Consider the following 6,173-nt stretch of genomic DNA (forward strand, 5'->3'; position numbering starts at 1 on the left):
AAAGTGCAATGCCTAAGCTGAGATTAGAGTCGAGCAGCTTCATCGCAAGGAGAAGGGAGTTCAAGGCAGCACAGTGCCGCACACACGCTGCAGACATACTGAGCTCCGGGGCCCTTTGTGAATCAACTTTGCTCTGCCGTGCTTGGCCAATCAATGCAGTTGATGGACCCAGACTTTCAGTTCCAGGCATTGCTTGCCTGTGCAGAGGCAGCTTTGGAAACAGCTCACAGCAAAGTCCCCGGGGCTGCCTTGCTCCTGGCCCAAGAGTGCAGCTGAGCCATGGGAATTTTTCTTGGCACGTTGCTGGGCTTTTCTTTTTTTCTGGCTTTTGGACAAAATCCTCCCGTTTCCCTGAGGCAGAAGGGCTGTGAGCGCAGGGAGGAGCAGGGGTCGGAGGAGCAGGGGTCGGAGGAGCAGCCGTCCTGCAGAACTGGTGGGAGGCTTGAGCAGTGAAAGCAGGGGGGACTCCTGGTTTGAATGAAGAGAGAAACTTGAACGGGGCCCAGCCCTATTAGAGGGACGTAGGAGAACATCTCGTTAGGGCAGAGCCTGCAGCCAGGATGGAAAATTACTGGTAGCCCCGCGTTGCAAGGGCAGGAGGCAGTCGGGGGGGGGCTGGCGGCTGGCCAGCCCCAGCACATGCTTTGTGCTGTGGTGGGGGAGCAGACAGGGCACAGCACATCTCTGCCCTGTGCCAGGTCATGGAGGCACTGCTCCCTGTCCCGGGCTCGCGGGCTGCATTGCAGGGAGAGGATGCTGAGCTCCCTGCAGGATTGCATTTTCCCAGGCAGCTTCAGCAAGATGTGTGGTGTTACGCTGTAGAGCAGCCTGCAGCCCAAGCCATAAGCTCATGCACGGGCAGTGCCACATCGCAGCCTCCCCTTGTTCTGCATGAAGCCCAGCGGTTCTGGGGGGACTGACCCTGCCCAGGGCCAATCTGGAGGCTCTGGGCAGGGTTTGAGGAGTCTCTTTTGGGGTGTCCAAGGTCCAATTGCCCTGCTGTCATTCTGGCCCTGATTATTTTGGAGCCAGCAAGCTGTGGGCCTTTCACTGCCCTGCGAATGCAAGGCTTGGGCAGATCGTGCCTCCCCTAGGGTGGGCAGGCAATGGGATGCAGGATGGGGCCCATCACCAACAGCCGTTGCTCCAGCACTGCTGCCTCAAGCCCAGGCCAGCCTGATAGCCCCCTTGCTACGGCCATGGCATGCAAGCTGGCCATGCACAAGCACATCCCCATGGCCACCGAGGTCAGCCTCTTGCTGCTTTGTGTGCACTGCTGTTTTCTGAGAGATGGCTTCTGGGCATTTGGAAATAGGCCCTTGGGATATGTCTCACTAACTGCTAATTTCCTTGTTTCTCCCCCTTTTGAACAGCTTGGCCAAAACAGCCCATCAAAGGTCCAGGGCTGAGCAAGGCGGGGCCGGCAGCCACATGCTCCAAACAACGTCTTTATTTAAGGGCAGCAAAAAAACCATCACACTTGCGCACAACCAAGGCTAAATTTAGCTCTGACTCCTCTGCGCATCATCACTGGACTGCATGCGCCTCGGGGTGGTACCTAATCTCTGTGAAACCCTTCGATACAGGCACATCGACCATGCCGATCCCCTGCCCAGCCAACATGGGCATCCAGCACATCTGCCCTGGGCTGCTTCTCTTCCTGCCCCCAAATTAGCCCCGTGTGCAGAGCAGGATGCACCCTGGAGCTGCCAGCCATGTGTCAAACCCTGCCCTGCCTTGGAGCTTGGATTCAGACCTCTGCTTCCCTTGCTGGTCATCTCTACGATTGCTCTCTGTCAGTGGCAGCTGCGTGCTCTGTCCATCACTAGGTGTTCTCCACCGGATAGGTCCTCGCGGCGCTGCCAGCACTGAGTGCTGCTGTGGGAAGGGTGGCCAAGGTGTGCGGAGGTACCTGCAGCGGGGTTGGGGGTCCCAGCTCACCTCTGCCAGGTTGAGATGGCACTGTGGTCCTTAGAACAGGAGCTTTGGGGAGGGACAGGGCCATGCTGAAAGGTTTTTGTTAGTTTTGTGGCCTTTACCCTCTTTTTCATGAAATCTCTCCAGGTTTCTTCCAAAAATGGGGGAAATGAAAGGTCCCAGGGCCTTGTGTCCTGCCACCTCCCCTCTGCCAGCAGCAGCATCGCTGGGTTCAGCACTTCTGGCGTCTCTGCCTCTCCACTTGCAGGTGTGACTGCTGAGGCAGCAGCAATGCCAGGGATCCTGGCTAGAAGGGCAGCCCATTGCTCTCAAGCTGGTCTTGTTCAAGAGAGGTGACTCTTTGAGAGAGAGGGGGGCCCTGCTGGGAGCACAGCTTTTGCTGGAGTTTTGCTGGAGCCCCAGCAGCACCCCCATCTCAGCTCCTTTTTCCCCATCCACCTGCCCCGCTCTCCACCACATCACACTGAAAACTGAGCTGCTGTAAGGATAAGGCTTGTGAGCCTGGCAGCCCCTGCCTGGACTCAGCTGCTCTGTGCCTCAGTTTCCCTACCAACAAATCCCACAAGACGACCTCCTACATGCAGATACATGAAACCTTCACGTGGATGTTTCCAGCTTGCAGTGGCGCTCGGTACAGGTAGACAGTGTAAAACCTTCCCCACCCCTGCACATAACCCTGGCCTTCAGGGACAATCTGCAGCCCCTGTCACTACATGGGGTCAGCTGGATCTGTCCCAGGGCCTGGGACTGCAGGTCCCTGGCTGTCCACTGTGCTTTGGCTGCAGAGCTGTGACTCAGAGCGGCTCCGGCTGGGGGACAGAAAGGAGCTGCCACTTTTGCATCAGTGATGACAGCCCCTCCCATGCTCCCCATGCCACTGCTGGCATTGGCAGTGCCGTGGAAAATTACCCTGTGCTGCCGGTGGAGGAGTAAACCGATGCATGGGGGAAGGAAGGGGCTACAAAATTACGCTGGCTGGGATGTGTCCTTGAGAAACACACCAGGCAGCTGGGGTGGAGGGGTCCAGCTCCCAGCCAGGGGACTTCAAATAGCGTCTCCTGCTGCCTGCTGCCTGACCTCCACTCACCATGGGGAAGGATGGAGGCTGGCTGGGGACGAGGGGTTGAATGGCCCTGGGATGGCACACTCTGCTCCAGCCCGCAGTGGCAGGGCAGAGGCTCAGGTCTGGCGAACGGCACCATGCTTCTGGCAGCCTTTCCTATGCTACTTATGACCCGACTCACCCCGCAGCACCCAACTTCTTCCTCCCACTTCTGGCTCCTGTCCCGCTGGGGTGGACGCCCAGCACACCGTGGCACAGATGAGGTGGGTCCCAGGCTGCTCGGGCTTTGCAGGAGCCCAGCCAGGATTCGCCGTGCTGCTGGGGAGGCTGATGGCTGGCTGCCAGCGCAGGTGGGGACCCCAGCCCTGAGCGGCATGGAGGGACGGCTCACTGCGGGGTGTATTCAGAGCTCGGTTTGGTCCCTCAGAACCACTTGCTTTGGTGGACCAAGGTTCAGGGTGTTGGCCTGATGGCCAGCCTGAGCCTGTGTCCATCACCACCCAACTGCTCTGGTATGTGTGGCAGCACAAAGAAGGTGGGAATCTGGCCCCAGCCCCAGGAGACCATAGCAAAGCCCAGCTGGGAGAAACCGGGGGGTTTGGCTGTGGCAGCAATTGGCAGATACCCCTCTCTGGGTGGGCCCTGGGCACCGGGGAACATCCCCTGTGCTTGACATATCTCCAACACGATCTTCCCTCTTTGGTGCAAGAGATGGGACATCGCTCAGACAGCTGCCCAACTTCAATGTCACCACCGACATCTCCGGGCAAAGGGCTCCTCAGGTCCTTGGGAGGCGCTGGTGCCACAGCAGCACCTGAAAATGAGCATCGGGGGGGTGACTAAATGCCATGAGACGACACAAGTCTGCAAGCAGCATCCCCAAACCCCCAGCAAGGTCCTGGGGAGTCCCTGTCCGGGGCTGTGACCTCCCTGATGCCATCTCTGGAACCAGACCTTTGTTTGACTGGCTTAGTGTCGCATGGCTGAGCTAAAAGCACAGGGAGAGCCATGTGGAAAATGCCACGTTGACCTGCGTTAAAAGTGCAATGAAAAATAATGTGGAAAAATCCTTGCTGTAAAACTCCCTCGCTTTCCTTTAATCACGCAATTCAGGATGCGGATAGCTCTGGGTGCAGGTGATTTCTGAACTCCCACATGGGGTGACACCCCAGTCCTTTCAGCTTAGAGCACGCAGAGCTTGTGCTCTTCCCAAGCCTAATTAATTGTGCAATTATTTCAGCCACATGATCTTGCTCCCTGGGCAAAGTAGCCATCTAAAAGCTGTTATTTGATAAAGTTGGACTTCATGTGGAGAAGATAAATCCCCAGTGTGAAAAATAATTTATTCCTGTAGGAATGCCTGGCAACTGGAGGAGGAGGAGGTTTAGATTTGCCCCGTGTCAGGAAGATCTGAATCCCACCCTGTCTCATCCCTGAGGAAACCCCTTGGCTGCTAGACCCACAGAAGAGGGTGAAAGGCAGCCCTGAAGACAGGGAAGATCTGACCCCATTGAAGTGCTGCATGTTGGGCTGGCTCCTAGTTGAGGGATTAAAGGGTCCCTGTGCTCCTTGACATCCCGAGTGTTTTCTCCCTTTGAGGTGAGAAGGTGAACACAGCCTGGATGAAGAGCTCCTGGTGACTCAGCGGGAGAGGCTGAAATCAGCTGAAAACTGGTTGCCATCCAAAAAGCCTGGGACAAGCAGTTAAAACAGATGTACCAGGGATGGAGATGAATGTCTGTATCAGCAGACGTTCCTCCAGCCCCTCAGCAGGCGTTTATATGATGAGCTGCCTGTGGCCGCTCTCAAGGCACCCCATGGTCCAGCAGTGAAAGGTGCTGTGAAGCACAGGGGTACGTTGGCCACCACGGCTGGCCGAGGGGCGATGAGGCTGAGGTCTGGGATGCCTGGTTCAACCCAGGTGCTGAGAGCAGCCTGTGGGCACCTGCCGCCATCCTGGGAATTTAGGGTTGGGGGCAAACTTGGATCTCTGGATGAGGGTGGTGCTAACAAGACCCTGGTTCAACCCTCTTGAGATGCCAGCACTGCTCCCAAGGCCCATGGCTGGGGGTTACAGGAACCACCAAGAAATCCCTTTCCAGGCCAGTCTAGGTCTGTTGCCAGCTGGTCCCCAGGACTTCTAGGGCAGAGGTTGTCTCCGAGATCGCAGCACCCAAATCTTGACCTTCTTGCAGCATCTTGCATGGACCCCTCTTGGTGTAGGAGAACCTGAGCCTCATGTCCTGCAAGAAACCTTTGCTTTCCCAAGCTGACAAGTAAATAGCACTGAAACACAGGATGAAGCAGCATCAGGCCCTGACTCATGCATGCCACCTTTGCAATGGAGATATGAAATATTTTGTCTGGACTCTCCTGGCAGAAATGCTCAGCAGGGAAGAGAAGCGAGTGATAGCATGGACATCAGACCAGAGCCCTGCCCTGGGGAGCAGCCTGAGTCCTCCCAGGTGAGGATCATGTGGGGCTGGGTTTGATGGGGAAGCAAGCCCATGGAGGGGAGGTGATGGGGTCCTCAGCAGTTTCCCCATGGGGGTGTTTTGGTAATGCCCAGTTTTGAATGGCATGTCCTGTGCCATAGCCTCAGGCAACTTGGGAGTGGAGACTGTTACATCCCTAACTGTGGAAAAAAATGAATTAAAGTGATACCAAAGAAGTACAGGGGAAGGAACAATGGCAGGATGCGCTTGCCCAGCTTGGAGGCAAGGGGGAATCAGCCCTTGTTCTAGGGGCAGGCTGGGGCCCTCTGTCCTCGCTGGACCAGCTGTCCCAATTCAGGACACAGCCTTGCTTCATACCCTGCCAGCTTGGGAGCCCCTGGCTCCTTTAGAAATCTGGGAGCACCATTACAAGAGTGGTGGGCAAACCTCCACATACTGGCTGCCCTGCAGAGCTGGTGGCCTGTGACATTGCAGGATCACAGCCAGGGCAGAGGGAGGCACCACCAGCATCCCCACCTCATGCAGAAGATGAGGGTCCTGCATCTTGCCCAGTGTGGGACTGGCCCTCTCCAACCACCCCCATGGCAGTGTTCACAGCCCCCGGGTTTGCCTGGCTCAAACAGCCACCCTACAACCTCCTCCTCTACCCCAAACAGCTGCCACCCTACAGCCCCAGCATCAATATGTGGGGGGGTCATCACTATCCCGGCCATGGC

Source organism: Buteo buteo, chromosome 11, assembly GCF_964188355.1.
Source record: "Buteo buteo chromosome 11, bButBut1.hap1.1, whole genome shotgun sequence".
Lineage (NCBI taxonomy): Eukaryota > Metazoa > Chordata > Aves > Accipitriformes > Accipitridae > Buteo > Buteo buteo.